At 37.0% G+C, this 18735-nt stretch overlaps 1 long non-coding RNA gene across 2 annotated transcripts in view; it reads right to left on the reverse strand.

The window, feature by feature from the left end:
- Positions 1 to 10452, reverse strand: part of LOC134476248 (uncharacterized) — a 40692-nt gene extending 30240 nt beyond the window's left edge. For both annotated transcript variants that reach the window (XR_010047829.1, XR_010047828.1), the window contains exon 1: positions 10330 to 10452. This is a non-coding gene — a long non-coding RNA (uncharacterized LOC134476248). The remainder of the gene's footprint in view (positions 1 to 10329) is intronic.
- Positions 10453 to 18735: the final 8283 nt, after the last annotated feature.

Below are 18735 nucleotides of genomic sequence, written 5' to 3' on the forward strand. Positions count from 1 at the left end.
GTACCATTCAAGAATGTATGCATGTCTTTTAGTGTGTGACTCACATGTGATTTAGGATGCAGGCCATCTGTAAAGACAACATTGGATATCAGTATAGGTTCAACACATTTCTTTTTTTTTTTTTTTTTTTTTTTTTTTTTTTGTCTTTTTCCTTTTCATTGGTACCAGGGATCGAACTCACTACTGCCTGCTTCCAAGGCAGGCACTTATGCAGCTGAGCTAAATCCCCAGCCCTCAACACATTTCTTTAGGGTAAGAAAGAAGTTACAAAAATTTACAAACATTAAAGACTGATAAGCATGGCAAACCTCATAATACTCAGAAAAACATAACACTTCTATTCTCCAACTATCTGATATCTCCTCTAAAATACTACACTTAGGGGCTGGTGATTTAGCTCAGCAGCATAAGCACCTGCCTTGTAAGCGCACAGTCATGAGTTTGATCCCCATACCAAATAATAATAATAATAATAATAATAATAATAATAATTAATTAATTAATTAAATACTACACTTAAAAAATAAAATTAAAATGCAATTTTGACTACACATTTCTTCATATGATAATTTTTATGACAGAAAGGAAAAATGATTTGCTCTTTTACACAACATGATTAATAAAAATTATTTGGTTTTGAAAAATTTTGTCCTATTTTTCTCAGTAGATAGCCATTTTGATGTGTTGCTTCATCTGGAACTTCTAGATCCATCGGAACAAAATGAGTTGAACCTACCGAACAGGAAAAAACTTTTGCAAGCTACCCATTGGACAGAGGACTAATATCTAGAATACATAAAGAACTCAAAATTATTAGACATTCAAAATAAGAGACCCAATCAAAACACTGGGAAGCTAAAATGAATAGACACTTGCAAGAAGAAGAAATACAAATGGCCAGAAATACATGAAAAAGTGATTCTATCACTGTCCATAAGAGAAATGCAAATGAAAACAATGGTGGAGATTTCATCTTATGCTGGATAGAATAGCAGTCATCAAATAATCAAGTAATAACAAGTTTTGGTTAAGTTGTAGCAAGAAAGAGCAACCCCTTCACTGCCTTTGCGAATGTAAATCAGTATAATTGTTATGGAAATCAGATAACGATTCTTCAAAAAACTAAAACTTGACATTGTATTTGACCCAGTTACAGATTCTGCCGTTAGTTAGCTTTCTAAAAGAGTTAAAGACATCAAGTTTCAGTGACACGTGCATCTGTTTATAACAGTACCATTCATAATATCAAAAATATTGGAAGCAGCCTATCTGTCCATCAACAGATGAATGGATATAGCAAATATGGTACCTATACATAGTGGAATACTACCTTGCTACAAAAAAGAGATACATTTGAGTCATTTGTAAGAAAACAGACATGCTTGAGACATAATGTTAAGTGAAATAAATCAGACACAAGCTCAAATACCAAATGATTTCTCTCATATGAGAATGCAGAGGGAAAAAAAAGGAGAATGCAGAGTATAAATGAAATATAAAGCAAACTGAAAGAAAGAAAAAAACAGGAAGACAGACCTTTTGCATATGGAAAAGGGGAACAAGAGATGGGAGAAGGGGAAGAGAAGGGAGACAGAAAAAATTGACTATGTACATATAACAACTAGAGTGCCTACAATGCATGTAATCATTATTTGTACAGGGGATAGAGAGGAAGGAGGTTAGGAAAGGGGGTTCAAAAGAATTAAAACGTGTTAGCACCTACATCTGCTCTCTAATGTGAATGCAAAATTATGTACTGCAGGGGCTGGGGATTTAGCTCAGCGGCATAAGCGCCTGCCTTGTAAAGCAGGCAGTCGTGAGTTCGATCCCTGGTACCAATAAAAAGGAAAAAGACCAAAAAAAAAAAAAAAATCATGTACTGCAAATATGTATTAATAAAAAAAAATTTTAAAGAACAAAGTATGTTGGTTGGGCTAACACAGAATCCCATACATTGTGATACAAAAAGAGGATATTTCACATGGTCATATTGATTGTTTGTAAACTAAGAATTTAAAACAAGGAAAATTTTGTTCTAGTAGTATTTTTAGTTAACCCAATATATCCAAATATTGCTTCAATGTGTGATCAATATTTTTAATTTTTATTCTTTTAGTTCTGAGGACTAAACTGTGCACTTCTTGCATGTGGAATATGCAATCTTACCACTGATCTATACCACCAACACAATATTTTTAAATTATTAAGTGAAATACATTATAGTCTTTTTGTCATACAAAATCTAGTACATGTTTTCCACTATAGCACTTTGAATTCAAAAAACTGCATCGCAAGTGTTCAATAGCTACATCTGTCTTGTGGCTTCCATATTGCACATCACATGCCTATAGCATGAATAATTTGTACCACACTATTTAAAATGCACCTACAAAGTGCAGTAGTATTTGATAGACTTTCCTGTATGTCAAAACTTTCCTAGTAATCTCTGGTTCTTTGAAGAAGGGAACTAAAAGTTCTGTATCTCTGAAATACTGAACCCCTGATGGTCAGTTTATGTGCACTTAGTAATTCTGGAAAGAAAATGCAGTAGACAATGTGATTTCCCTCTACTTGTGCTGTTTTTATCCCTCTCTGAGTGTTGTGCATTCCAGAATGCAAACTCAGACTAATTGGAATAAAACCAGTTGCATACTTGTACTAACCATTGTTGTGGTATTAGCATGGATAATGCAAGTGGCAAAAAACAAGAAAGATGCTCATAGAAAAGCCCTGTTTATGGAGCAAGCAAGCAGTTCCACATGATTCTAGTATAAATGGAGGTCAACTTTGCCACCAGACTTAAGTACTTACTTACCAATGACCAAATGGTAGTGGAGCACTTGCTTTGCAACTCTGCTGTTAAAGTAGAACTTGCTTTCAGGAAACTGTAGGAAAAGCCACACCCCATGGCACACTATATCCCAGGTGCTACAAAATACTCAGGTCTTTTCATAAAACTTCAATATGGTAACACAATGAAGAATTTGTCATACTGCTTGTCTGAACATTTTTTTAAAGTTAGATAAGAATCAAGTCACACAGCACAAATGTAAAAACGTCCAGATTTTATAAATCCAAATTTCAATAACAGTGTAGAGTTAGTGTTATGGTTGATACACTGTATCAATTTGAGAAGTTTAGAAGTGTAACTGAGATACTCAACAGGGAGCCAGAATCCATATTTTGTAAATATCCTCATCCTGTGCAAGAGCAAGGCACAAAAATTTTGTGAGTGCTATACCCACCCTCAGGGAGTGTAGCCTGTGTACAATATGAGGGGGAAAAAAAGGTTTGCTCTCCCCTCCCCCTTTGCTCTGGCTGCTTCCTTAAAGTGTTGACCCAGTGCCATGCCACCCTACCTTGCAGCCAGCTGATTATGATCAGAAACCTCTAAAACTGTAAGCAAAATGAACCTTTTCTTCCTTGATTTTGGGTTTTGGGTATTTTGTTCTAACAATGAGAAAATTAACTAAGATAGAATTTGGTACCAAGAGTGGGGTCATTGTTGTGACTATACCTGACCATGTGGTTTAACAGTCTTTGGGAATGGCTCATGGAAAGAGTTTGGAAAGGTTCAGAGATGTCACATGAAAAAGTAGCACTGGAATGCCTTAGGTGTTCTGTATAGGAGATTCTGGTCAGAGCTCAGAAGAATAGAAGGCTGATCGAAATCCTGCTGATAAAGACCAGGTTTGGGAGATTTTTGCTGGAAAGTACTGCATTGGTTGTTGAAGTCCAGATGATGTGTGTTATGGCTTGCCAGAAAGTTTGTCTGCATTTTTCTCCTGTCCAGAAACTTTGCCTGAGACTAAGATTAAGGCCAGTGGCAGAAGAAATTTCAAGGCAGTCAAATGTTGAAGCAGTGGCATGGCTATTTTGGGGGGCTTTTAGCCAGATTTACATTGTAAATCAAGAGCAAAGAGCTCAGCAGGATGATTTAGAATGCTGTGAGTTTGGCCAGAAAGGAAGCTCCAGTAAAGCTGTGGACTGCAAAGATAGAGTGAGAGCTCCATTGCTGCGAAGGAACAGGAGAATATAAAAGATGGCCTGAAGTCATCATAGAATGTGACAAGTCTCAAACCTCTGCAGCCTCAAAACTACAAAAGTGAAAAACTTTGCTTTAAGGTGAAAGCCACAAAGCACAATGTTCCAGAATGGGCAGAGGCATAGAAAATTTGTTCCTCAGAATTGGATTCAGAGTGCCCAGCAATCCAGGAACTTGATCCCTACAGCCAAGCTAGAGAAAAACCTGCCTCCTGCTCCAACAGACCTGAGCATCATCCAAAAGGTGCTGGTTTGGGGTACAGACAGAATGCAAGACTTCTGTGGTTATAAAAGGCTTCCCCTCTGATTTCATAAGGCCTGGGAGGCCAGGCACTGTGACACTAAGAGATCAGTGTGTAATGCTGTGAATGTGAAGCCAAAGGTGCAGTAGAGACCCCAGAAGATTGGAAAAGCCAGTAACATGGATCACTTAAGGAAAGCCACAAGGAGCAAGCAAAGTAGACCTAGAGAAAAGCTATGGGAGCTGCAACCACCAGAAGTGCTGCAGGGGTGGAGCCACATAAGCCTTCGGAGCTCACAATTTGCCAGGATTGCTTCAAATACTGTGCATCTACAGGACTTAATGTTTGTCCTGCTGGATTTTGGGCTTGCTTTGATTTGAATGTTTTATATCCCCATTTGTACCTTTTGGAATAGGAATGCTTATCTTGCACCATTGCATGTTGGAAGTATTTAACTTTGTTTCCATTTTTACAGGGCCTTGCAGCTAGAAGTTTGCCTTCCTATCACGGAGAAGTCTTGGAACTTGAACTTTTCAGCAATGCTGAAACTGTTAGGATTTTAGCAACTCTTGCAGATAGACTAAATGCCTTTTGCATAAAGAAATGTTATGGTTTATGTTTCAATGGCCTCCCAAACCTCATTCAGCCATGGAGCTTGCTGAATCTGGCATTTGTGATTGGTTCATTGTCTAGCCCTAGGATTGACTGTATGTGTCATTGGTGTGCTGAAAATTGTAGACCCAGCAGTGGGTAGCTGGTATACAATATAGGGGCAGGAAGAAGATACCTTCTTCCCTTTTGTCCTTTTCCCCTTTTGTCCTTTGTGCTCTTGTCACTTGCAGCCACCATGAACAGCTGCCCCTTAATCACACCGTCCTGCCTTGCAATTGATGATAGACTGAATCTTCCAAAATCTGTAAGCTAAAAAAAAAATCTTTTCTTCTTTCATTTTTGGTGTCAAGTATTTTGTCTTAGCAATGAGAGAAGAGTAACTAAGACAGGTAGAAGCAGGAATTCCAAGCATGGTTTTGCTTATTATGAGCGTGTAAGAAAATGTAGTTTACAATATGGAAAATCTTCAAGGTATAAAGAAAGGAGAAGAAATGTTTAAAAGGTATGACTCATCCAATGAATCACTAAATATTCTGGGAAAAGACATCATGGCATTTCATAGTTATATTAGCTTTTCAAAACTTTATACTGAGATTATCAGGCTAACAACAAACGATTTCCACATTACATTAATTGAAAATAGGCTTTCTCTCTTTTCTTGTGTACACCAAAGTAAAATACAGTAGTCTAAAAGGTCACCGATGCCTCTTTTTGTGTTGAAAATCTGGCTCCCAAACATATTCATAAAATACACTCACAGACACAATTAAAGATAACATTAAGACTGGAGAATGTAATTCAGTGATGAAGCTCTTGCCTAGCATGCATGAGGCCCTGGTTTTGGTCTCTAACACTATGTCATTTTGTGTGTGTGTATGTGTGTGTGTACGTGTGCACAATTATTTCTCAATGTAGAACATTGTATTTTATTTTCTAATTTTCCAGCTTTCTCATCAAAAGCCTAACAAAAAGCTTAAGAAAATTCCATTTGAAGGAAATTCATTTCTTCCTGAATAAAGATCCCTCTTCCTTCTCTGAATTCCTCAAATCATTTCTGGATGGACAAAACTGTTGTCCTCTGGAAAATTCCACGCCCTATTATTATTTTTCACATTCCTAACCCTAGCTCTACAATTATAAGTGTCTTGAAGCCATAAGACGTGTCTTTTTTGTCTCCCATGGCTCTCAGCAGAGCCTTGGATACAATAACCATTCAATAAATGTGCTAGAAATCACGACGATTCTGACCATGATTTACAAGAACACTTTTCAGTAGACCAATGACACATTATAGAAATGTCAGCCTTTATGAATACACAGTAACATTTTGATATTTCTGTCTCCTCCAATTCCATTCCTTGAGTATTTCTTTACATAAAAGTGTTTAGTGTGTCATTAGCATTTCATTCCAAAAACTCAAGTTGAATTTAAATTAAAATATAAACCTAAAAAGTCTAATTATAGTCTGGCTTCAAACAAAGCTTTTTCTTCGCTAGTTATATTTTAAATGTTTTTAGTGTCTAACTGTAGTTAATTTCAGCCTACAAAAATATACCTACTGTTAGATTTCCCCCCACCAGATTTCATAATATCCTAAAACCTACTTTTGAATATTGGATTCGTTTAGAAGTGATTGCTACTCAACAGCTTCAGTGGAAAGCATATTGCATCAGATGTAACATTTAAAGTCAATCCACAAGTCAGAACTCTCCATACATAAGACAAAAAGAAGGCTCCCAAACAAGCAGCGTGGAAGCCAAAGGAGGAAGTTAGCGTGAGCACCTTCCTCGGGCCTCTGGAGCAGCGTGTCCAAGCGAGGCTGCAAGAAAGCGAAGCACGTGACACGCGGGGGAGGGCAAGCGTGGGCTCCCGAAGCCACCCTACAGCAGTGGCTCAAGAGAGAGAGGCCATTGGGGAGAGGAAGGTTGGGATTAACCGTGGCCTTGGAGCTCCCCCGGAAAGTGAGGAACACTCAGTTTTGAGAGATGCATTAACCTCTTCAGACCACTAGGGTTCAAAGTGTTCCATAAGGGGTAATTTATTAAATGGGCCCTAATTGCTCGGTAATGTACCTTCCAAAAGTCATTTCTCTGCGCTGTGATTAGGCCCGGGGTTTGCCGAGGTCTGTCATTCTCTTTGTGACTCCATAATGGAGCTCCAGGATGTGGGAAGCTGACCCACCGGATGGCTGTATCGCTAATCCGAGCTCAGAGTCCCACCGGCCAAGCTAGACAACCTTTCATTTAATCTTCGCGTGTGTAAATACTGAGGCACGAAACCGAGACGCCTTATTTCCATGCCTTTCACTAAATATGCACATGCATTTGAATGAATATAGATAACGGAGTTTGTGTTTTTGTTCTGTTCTTGTCCCCTTAAGAAAGTCACATTTTTTAAAGGTTTCTGAAAGTCTATTTCATTATGTTCTTTCTTCATGGTATGAAAATAATCAGAGCTTCTTTGTTTTTAACCATCTACCAACAAATGTTTTTTGGACGTCTTTCTTTCCGATGGAGGCAAATGAACCTGATTTTGTGTTTGACTTCCAACACCGAAGCCTGCCCATCCAATCAGCCTTGGGCTCCTCTCCCTGGTTCAATTGGGACTCCTTAGGCACCAGGCCTGTTAATTGACAAGACCAGCAGAGGGAGCGCGAGAGCATTGTTACAAAAATCCAAGTCAAAATTTAAAAAATAAAAAACCAGTAACAAATAGAAGTAGGAAATCTGACCCTTAACTACAGATGATTATATAGCATAATTAAATCTGCAAACAGCCTTGAAGGTGCCATTTAGGAAACAGAACAAACAGAAGATCAGGACTGTTAGTCCGAATTCCAATCTTCAAAATCTTCTCAAGTTTCCTGACCAGCTGAGTGTAATGGTGCCCCACTATTTAAGTCTTGAGAATACCTATCACAGAAACTTTCACCAAAATGAGAAAATGCTTTCCTTCTTAAGGGGTGATTATTCAAACTATGTCAATATTTGTTCCAAGAATGAAAATGATGTCATTTCTGTCTCTCAGTGGTTGCGTACTTCTTGGTTTTGACCACAGCTGAAAATCAGCTGGGTGCCATCCCCAGTTCAGTGTGTACACTGTAATTGGACTGTAAAGTTAACTCATATTTGATTAACATGAATAAAAATGACCAGACTACACAGCAGTATGGGGATGCCTTTCATCACAGGGAAATTGTGTATTCTTATCCATACTTTGTTTCATGGTTCCTATTTTGAAGTCATTTAAAGTAGTTACACATTTTTTCAACTCATTTTCAGACTATTACTCGAGTCCTGTTCAAATCCACCGCTCCATGGCTCAGAGTTATTTAGAAGCTCAGTTTCTTCCGTAACTGAATGCTCTATCCTTGTTTTCCAGAAGTCTCCAACAGCATTTCTTATGACGTCGCTGGTGTTGGCCCTGTAACTCCTCTATTCCGCAGGACGCCTTTGACAAAAATAATCACCTAAATAAACAGGCTTGACACCACGCTGAAGTAAGTAAAATCCTCCTTTGTTTCAACAAATTTGAACAGTCTTGAGAATAGTACAGCCTGTCTGGAAGTTTAGCAGAAAAAAAAGAGTTTGGGAAGTAAATATTCAGTTCTGCTTTCTCCAGTAGATGTCACTTTCTGTACATAGGATACAAGACATATAAGATGCATGGTATTCCTTACAATGATGGTGAAAACAACTGTGGGTTCCAGCCATATGCAGATATTCAAACTTTCCATACTCTTTTCTGGTGTTTGGAATCTTCAGTAAAAATGAATGTTATTAATTAACCATCTTATATGTTTTTATGTAGCTTTAAAAATCACCTTCCAGCGTAACAGACAAGGCAATATTGCTAGGACCTTTTCCATAGTTACGAACAGCTAAGCATAATTTCAAAGCACAGCATAAAATTCATTTGCCAAAAATCAGTATGGTTTCTGAGTGGTAAACAAGCAATCATTAATAATATGCTATGTTCTTACCAAGAATATAATTAAATATGAATTACTCTATCATTATTTTAAGGTTATTCTTCCTAGGTTCTCTATATTATTTCAATATTCATATACAGTTTCTTGGGCATGAGGAAAAATCTGGTTCTCTGAGATGTGTTTTGCTGTATAACAAGGGAACTCAAGACTCAAATGAAAGGGAGAGAAGGGAAGGAGAAAGAGAGAAAGGAAAGAAAAAGAAAGGAAAGGAAAGGAAAAAGAGGAAGGAAAGAAAGAAAGAAAGAAAGAAAGAAAGAAAGAAAGAAGAAATTATAAATATTAAATATTTTTATGGCACCTACATGTCCAAGAATGAACATCTAAAGATGGAAAAAATGTTAATAGTTAAAATTAGAATAATTCTTCTTAAAATACTTCCAAAACACTCTTTGCATTTCTAAACACAAGCCTCATCATGCTGTTATATTTGTATTCTGACAGAGTTGAATATCATATTTGAGTTAATACATGACTCAATGACAGAGTCCATTTTTGGTACTTATTGATCCAGTCAAGATTTTGCTTGTAGCTACTCTAACTTGAAATAATAGAGAAAGCTACAGAGACTTTTTTAAAATGTTGATGTCTGGGTCACATCTGATTCAACTGTTGTATTGACAAATGTGATTTGATAATTGCCAAATTAAACTCAAGAGAAAATTAAACAAATTAAACTCAAGAGAAAAATTAAACATTTTTATTTTTAGGTACTTCAAGCAAAATATATGAAGTTTGGTAGCACATAATGATAGGGTGCTAGAATAAAAATTCCCTGAGAAGGCAAAATAGTCATATGGCTTTCACAAAACAAAGGAATCTATCTGGTCATCAAAATAAACAACATCTAAAGGATCACTTTAGGTTTGAAGCATTTTGTGTAGAGAGTAAACCCAAAGAGCCCGATGCTTATCTGAGACTTCTTGACATGTTAACTAGGAAGTTGTGGGCCATTCTTGTGCATACTGGGTTAAAACAAAGAGATTATAGGAGTTTGGATAATAAAGGGATTTAGAGGCTTCACCTTTAGGCTACTGATTCAACTCCATTTCAGCTTTAAGAGACCTAAACTCATGAAAGTACCCAGGGCATGTAGTTTACTTTTAATTCAGCAGGAATTAGAATCCTACTTCATAATAAAGCCTAAAGCATGTTTTCAACTATTCGGAGTGGAGGAGTTGCCAAAAGAAAAACAAAGATTGAACAGCAAGAATAGAAGCAAAAGCACAATAATGCACACAAGCTGAATTCCTGAGGAGTAAGCTTCCGAGAGCCTTCACTGAACATTTTTATTTTCGAAGAATGGAACCAGCTCCTCATCAACTCAGGTCTTATACTAGTCTTTATTGACATGCAAATATTAATCTACAATTCTGAAAGAAAACGATGTCATGAATATCATCTGGAAGTCGAGAACAAATGTTTGAACGTCCTGGCACTGACCTCTTGGGCTTTGATTGGAGCCCTGGAAGCAGCCCAGCGTAGCAGGCACCCAAAGCTGTCCTCTGTGGCCATGGTCAGCAAACTCTTCCCACGTAACGCTGGCTTGACGTCCTGCTTGCTGCGTAGCCGGCCCCTCCCGGACAAGGAGGCCCTGCAGGATTTAACCTCGGTCTTTTTCTTTCTGTTTTTGACTCTCTTATTTAGTAGACTAGAAAAGAAAACTCAGGACCCTTTGAGAAAATCATTTGCTTAATTCCTTAGGTCATATATTTTTAAAATAATGTTTTCACCATCATTATTTATAGTCTTACTATTTCTTTAAACAATTTTATTAAATATTAAATGAACACAAAAATGTGTGGCATACACGTGGCAATGCAAGCAATTAAATAAATAAGCAAACTGCACGTCTATGTAGCCCATTCCCAATTTAAGAAATAAAACATTACTGAGTGATCTTGCCCATTGTCCCATCTCTCCCTTCAGGGATATCGTGGTCCTAAATTTTGTGTTAATCTGCCTTTCCCCTTATCTCTCTCTCCTTCTCTCTCTAAAGAGAAAAATATTTCACAGAAATTTGGAGTACTGATTATTTGTTTAGGGAAACACAATCTTTTAAGAAAATTGACACCTAAAAGCAATTTTCATCAGTTTAAAATGTTTCTTTTGTCAAGATTGTGTATATCATTACCACTTAGAAAAAAAATCAAAACTTTATGGAAAATAGAAGTCCTTTTCCCTGCATATATGAATAAAATCCAATACAGTGCATTGCATGTAAATTGCACTTTTAATAAATGATTATTTCAAGTGATGTACAATTTTGAATTCCAGAAAGAGTTTCTAAGGAAATATGTATTTCCTTTTCTGAGGTCTAGTTATAAAACAAAATAAACATTGTTTTAACTCAAAGATTCAGAATCAGGATTCAGACAACTGATTTTTACATTTCTGAGTATATTTTTAAGGGAAAGATTCTTCAAATTACCAATCTACTCTACCAGCCCTTCTCAGAGATCTGAGATCTGAAGATAAGCAAATTCTGCAGGGGAGTGGAGGGTGCGCTGCAAAGTCCTTGATGAAGAGGTTCTGGAAAATAAGAAAGAGAATGAGTCCAGAGGACCCTGGAGGCACCGGGCCCTCTGCTCTTCATCTGCCTTTCCCCTGCATTCCAAAGAGGACTCCAGGCCCAGCCAAGACCAGTGAGCAGGACAATCCAATTGTATAGTTACCCACAGCAAAATATCCACAAGCATGTACCTGCCTCTTTTGATGTTTATTTATTAATTTTACAAAATACTGGGTTTCGGTGTGGTATTTATAAACACGCGTATACTTCGATCATATTCATCCCCCCTGTTGCCCATCCTTATACCTCCTCCACCCTTTTCCTATTCTTTTCTCAAATAGTCTTCCTTCTACTTCCATGTGATCTTTTTTAGATTCCACAAATTAGGAAAACATCTGACACTTGTCTTTCTGAGTCTAGCTTATTTTGCTTAGCATAATGATCTGCCATTCCGTCCATTTTCCTGCAAAAGAGACTTTGTCTTTCTTTGTGACTGAGTGCTAATCTAGATTGTTGACGAACACCTAGCCTTGTTCCATTTTCTTGGCTAAGGTGAATTATGCTGCAATAACCATGGCTATGCAGCTAGCCCTATACGGTGCAGACTAGATCCACACCAAGCAGTGGTCTGTCTGATCACATGGTCACTCTATTGTTATATTCCCTAAGAGCCTCCATGCGGATTAGCAAAGCACCTGTCCTGGTTTACATTCCACCCACGGTACGAAAGGATTCCTTCCCCAACTCCTACATCCTCACTAGCATTATTATTGTGCATACTCTTGATGATCACCTTCTGCACGGGGTGAGATTTGCCTTTCTCTAGTAGCCCAAGATGGTGAACATTTTGCCTATATTTACTGACCACTTGTGCTTCCTCTTTTTTATAATATAAAGAATTACTATCATGTAATTTTATTTTATGAGTGTATGTTCACAGAAGATGAAGTTTACATTCCCCTTAGGGGTTGGGTGCATGCACCTAACACATTTCGCTTCTTTTTTAATCCCCTCTGCACCCAGCTCCTTCCCTCCACCTCGAACCCCTTTTCCCCATTTTCGTTCTTTCTTGTTATTACTCTTAGCTCATGATGCACACCTGCATTCTACTTATCCCCTTTCCCCTCCCTCACTCTCAGCCTCCCGCACCCTTCCAACTTTAAAGCAATCTATCCCCCTGCTTCCTTATATTCATCCTTTGATATGATTCTTGTTTGTACTTTGCCTTACTCAAATGAGAGATAACATGATATTTGAACTCAACTCATGTGCCTGGTTTATTTCTCTCAATATTATGTTTTCCAAATGCCTCCATTTTCCGGCAAATATCTCAAATTTATCCTTCTTTATAGCTGAGTAGTATTTCATCAAGGTACTGATACCACCTTTTTCTTTATGCATTGATCAACTGGAAGGTATACTGGCTGCTTCCAGATTCAACAGTTATAAATTGTGCTATTGCTGGAGATTTCACTGAGAGGCATAAGCACCGACCTGGCAAGCATGAGGTCATGAGTTTGATCCCCAGTACTAAAATAGTACTACTAATAATTAGTATTATAAGTTGTGCTATTATAAACATCGGTATGCATGTCTCACTGCAGTATGATGTCTTTAGCTCTTTGGGGAAAATATCTAGAAGGGGAGTATTTGTGCCATGTGGATTCTAATTTTAGTTCTTTGAGAAATTTCCATTCTGATTTCCATAACGATTGTACTAGTTTACTTTCCCATCAGCAGTGTAGGAAGGTTCCTTTCTCATGACAGCCATGCCAGCATTTGTTATTCTTTCTGGTATAAGATGGAATCTTAGCATTGTTTTAATTTGCATTTGAGAAGTGTCTGTTCAATTCACTTGCCCATTTATTGATTGTGGTATTTGATTTTCTATGTAGTTTTTCTGGTGCTTATGTATATCAATCTTCAGTAAGAAGAGTAGCGGACAAGGATTTTCATCCCACCTGTAGGATAGCTCCTTTTTTTGGTTGTTTCCCTTACTGTGCAGAAATTTTTCAGTGTGATGTAGTTCTTGGTGATTCTTGTTGTTATTTATGGTGAGATTGGAGCCTTGTGCAGGAAGTCTTTGCCTGTGCCTATGGTTTCAAGTGTTTCCCCCATGTTGCCTTCTAGCAAATTTTCAGGTCTTTTACCTATGTTTTTGGTCCACTTTAAATTGATTTTTGTGGCCTGCCCTCTTGGTAAGCACCCCTGGCGCTGGCCAGGAGGAGAACCAGTAGCTACCGGAGACCTGGCCATGGTGGGACTTAGGCAACTACACAAGAAGGCAATTTGCCCGCCCTCTTGGTAAGTGCCCCTCGTGCCAGCCCAAAGGAGAATCAGTCAGCTGTTCCTGTGAGCCTGCTGGCTAAGGAGGTGAGACTCAAACATCTCCCCCACCCCACCCCATCAGCAACCGGGGACAGAGTTCTGAGCATCTCTTGGAAGGATGACCATATGCAACATAGAAAATAGGGGATTTCCTTCTTTGTTCTGTTTGAAGGCAAAGGTTATTTTCATTGTTTTGTTTTGTTATGTTTGTTTTGCTCTATTCAATACTCTTTCAATTGATTTTATAATGGTCTGTTACTGGTTTGATTTCACTATCCCTAACTGACTGGACAACTATTGTGAAGATAATGAGATATACTATAGTACCTATTATTATTATTGAAGTATCCAGCTGGGACGTTCTGTACCAATGTCACTACATTGTCTTGATTGGCTTTGTGTTATCTTGTACTGTGGTGTTTTTACTACATTCTAAATAAAATAATAAATAAATAGATTTTTGTATAAGGCAAGTGATAGGGGCTCAGTTTCGATCTTCTGCGTATAACTATCCAATTTCTCCAGCACCATTACATAAACGATCCTGTCCTTGTGTCTCTTCTTGTGCCATAGCCGTGTTGCTTTTGCTACTATGGCTTTATAGTATATTTTGAAATTAGATATTGTGATGTCTCCAGCACTGCTGTTTTTGTTTAGGGTTTTATGTTTGCACAAGAATTTTAAGACTTTTTCTTTTTGTAGTGCTGTGAATGGTATCATTGATATTTGATGAAGATTGCACTGAACCTGTAGATCGCTTCTGTTAATGTGACTATTTTAACCATAGTGAGTCTGCCGATCCGTGAACATGGGAAATCTTTCTGTCTGCCACGTCTTTAATTTCATTCTTTGGTGATCTGTAATTTTCACTGCACAGATTTCTCTCCTCCTTGATTAAGACGATTCTTAAGTATTTTTAAACTATTTGATGGACTTCTTTTCCTGAATTTTTTCTCAGATAGTTAAGTTTTGATGTATAGGAAAGCTATGAATTTTAAAAGTTGACCTTTTTTTTGAAAAAGGGTCTCACTACTTAGTTCAAACTGGCCGTACACTCACTGTGTGTCCCAGACTGGTCTTGAACTTGTGGCAATCTTCCTGCCTCAGCTTCCCAAGTGCGGGGATTACAGGCATGTATCACCACACCCAGCCAAAATGTTGATTTTATAGTCTGTCTGCTTCTTTTTACTCTAGGTACACAGACACATTCAGTCTTTGTATCTTGATTAATACTATTGACCCTGGAGTTAACTTTCTATAACTTAAATGAAAATATTAAAAAATACATAAATAAATAATAAAAAAATTAAATGAAAATAGTTTTTTAAGCATGTAGGAGTACATGTCAAAATGTACCAGCAAAATACAGTTTATGAGCGTGGTGTGATGGACATGCCTATAATCCCAGCACTCAGGAGATTGAGGCAAGAGGATCATTGCAAGTTTGAGACCGGCATGGGCTACAAAATGAGCTCCAGGTGAGCCTAAACAGCATAGTGAGACTTTAGCTTAAAAAGACAAAAAAATATAGTTTATGATTACTTTACATAAAATGTTAGATGAAAACTCAGTTTTGTGCTAAAATCAGAATGTCCTAAATTCACATATGTTATCAGGATGGCTGTTCTTTATTTCTATATAATGTTATTGAGAAAGTCCCAAGGCCTGAACCCTAAAATAAGAAAATGAGGCATCCATTATTATGGTTGTGTGTAAGACTTTTGATAGACTGATTACCTAATGGCAAATGTGACAGGAGTGACAACAGATTTAGGAATAACACTGCCAACTCACTAAAAAAAATACAAATATTACTCATAATTAATTTCTCTAATACCTAAAATAATTTGAAGGCATTAAAGGTGTCACCATTAGTATTAGGGTGGTTATACAATAATCTTTATTACAATGCTACTTATATTTCTATTCGATATATTTCAGAAATATTTTCAACCTCTTACCCTGAAGTTTACATTACTGCTACATTAGTTCTCTCCTTTCTCTACAGCTATACTCCAAGTTTAGTCGTCTTTTGCTTGGATTGATTTCCCATCTTCAAAGTTTGCCCTTTGATTCCTTTGTATGGTACTACCACACTGAGATTTGTAAGCCAGAGTTTTTTCTTCTTTTATTTCTCTTTTGATGAGTTTCCATTTTCCATGGAAATCATTCTAAACTGCTCAGTATGGCATCTAAGTAAATCTTCTGATTTTCCAGGCTTCTCCTCAATTACTACAAAATCTGAGCTCTTTCTGTACCTAATATATAATCATTTCATCTACCATAAAGTTTCCTTCACCTACTGTGCCCTAACTTGTCCTTGTCTGATTCTATATTTTTGCCTGCTGAAATCCTACTGGTCCCCCAAACTAGAGTACTGATTCTATTTGTAACGTATGCGTCAATCCCAAACACTAAGACCTTCTGAAGCACTTTGGTGATGTTTATAATGTGTACTGCCTCGTATTTGAATTATGAAAGATGTAAGTCTTATTAACTTTCTTGATCCCTGGATGAGTTTTATACCTGATAACCCTTTAATGTATAGAATAGCACAAAATCAGTATAGTGCTTATTATATTTAATTAAATAGTTGAATAAATATGACAAAAAAGGAACACTGTCATCTTTTGTCAAGGTGTTAAAAATCTTTGTGAGTTTATTATTTGGATGGATAATTTATTATAAACGTATAAGGTCTTTTCAAAGAACATTCATTTTGTGTATTTCAAAGTACCATGAATTGTGCTAGATCCACAATTCAAAAAGAGACAGGCATTCAACCTACAAGAACATAATGAATCAAAAAATTGTAAAACAAAATGTCTTGAAAACACAGAGAAGAGCAATTTATCCCTGGAGAAAAGAGATCATATGTATCGCCTATACGAGAATCTCTAAAATAGATGTGGAAAGAGAACTCTTTCCACAACGATGATGCCAAGGCGAGTACAGTCATGTAAGTGACACACTGCTCAACATTCAAGTGCATCATCTGGTTAAACTACAACATGATGGTGTCACCAGGAAGCATGTGGCATCGTGGCCCTCCCAAGAGAGCAGGCCTGGCTGAGAGGTGAAAAGATCATGCGAGGTAGTTATCTGGACATTGAGTATAAACTCATTTAAAATTAGAGATATTTCCCCTTCCAACTTATCTTTTCTAGGTCTCCCGTCTATAAACTTTTAAAAGTTCTTTTTACACCTCTACTTACAAGGAGAAGCCAAGAACGTGACAACTTTCACCATTCCAATACTTACTAGAATAATTATGGAACAAAATAAATTGCAAATCAGAATTATCAAACCACAGAAAATCTTAGCAATTATCTTGTAATTGAATGATCATCAGCTCTCTCTCTCTGCCTGTCTGTCTCTCTGTCTCTCTGTCCCTCTCTTTCCACAATTCTCTTTCTCTTTCCCTCTCTCCTTCTCTGTCTTTTTTCTTTTTGGTGCTAGGGATCAAACCCCAGGTCTTTGACAGCTAGGCAAGTACTCTACCACAGTTTTACCCCCAAGCCAGTTTTGAAACTTTTAATGTACATTCCCTTTCTTCACATTAAATTTTGCTATTATCAATATGTAAAACAGAAAAAAAAAGGTAGTAAATTATTTTGACCTTGAGCTCCACTCTTGCCTTCCTCCTCCACTAAGACCCCAGCTAGTTCTCTGTAGACGTGGGCACTGAGGCCAACTGCGGGCTCTCTACCAACTCCTCTTTTACATTAGCGTTATACAGACCTGCAGAACTCTGAGTATAATGTACAAGTCACCGCAGTAGTAGCAGCAGAAAAGAAAAGAGAGTTCCCTTAACTGCCACTCTTCTGTTCTCCCAAGATAAAATTAATTCTATTTACATAGCAAAATGAGCATAAAGTCCAAGGGTCCTCCAAGGTGACGTTTAGGATAGAGATTGTTTCTGTTTCATGATAAGACTTTATTGGAATTGACTCATTTATTGTTAAGTAATTCAGAATCAGTGCTGTCTTTTATTTTATTCTATCTTTCCTTCACTTTGATATTGAATTACCAGAAATGACAGCTCCTACATTCTCTACCTTCTTCCTCCTGTACAAGGGGGAAGGTTAAAGAAATTTATCTCCGTGATGGCATGGGCTGGCCAGGCATTTTTCTGCTATACAAATCAAAGTTCGAAGTAATATCTCCACAGTTTATAAAAACAGAATAAAATTTCAATGCCTTTCATCTCATAGATTATGAGGAAGGGGCACAGAAATGTTTAGTTTTTTTTTTGGTTAATCCAAAATGGTATGATTTAAATTATACACACATACCTGATGAACAACCTATTTGAAATCATCAGTGTTATAGATATTGTAAATTATCCTCCATGTCCAGAAAGTTTAGCAACTACATTATCACGGGGATAAAACATTTTAGAAGAAAGAACATTGTTGACAATCACTAAATCAAATACTCTCGTTAGACAATTTTAAAGAAATTTGGATAATTTAAATGGTCTCATACTAATATAATTGAAGACATTTACAGAAAGGAATAATAAAAAATAATACTTGCATTTTAAGAGCAAATAAATTAAGCCACACATGGTGACACATGCCATTAATCCCAGCATTCTGGGAGGCGGAGGCAAGAGAATTCCAAATTGAGGCTACATCTGGGCAGTTAATCAACTTAGGAAGGCCTTATCTTAGAAATAATTAACAAAAAAAGGATTGAGTATGTATATTAATGTGAAGGCCCTGGATTCAGTTTGTAGTAGCACAAAATAAACAAATTAAATAAATAAAGGGTTAGCAACTATAGAGAGCCAAGAAATATTTTATTAGACAAAAATGATAACATTTTTGATTTAATAAATGACAAGCCATACAATATGGCTTGTAAATATAATGCTAAATAGTCACAAGCAAAACTGAAGAATTACAACTGTAGACTTCAATAAAGACCTTAAAAATTACCTTGTCATTGCTTTTGGAACTTGCAGATATACTAATAACTTTCAGATTACTAATAACTCAAAGACC

The sequence above is a fragment of the Cavia porcellus genome, unplaced genomic scaffold (genome assembly GCF_034190915.1).
Source record: "Cavia porcellus strain 051 isolate PalLab524CR breed Dunkin Hartley unplaced genomic scaffold, mCavPor4.1 scaffold_6, whole genome shotgun sequence".
NCBI classification, from domain to species: Eukaryota; Metazoa; Chordata; class Mammalia; order Rodentia; family Caviidae; genus Cavia; species Cavia porcellus.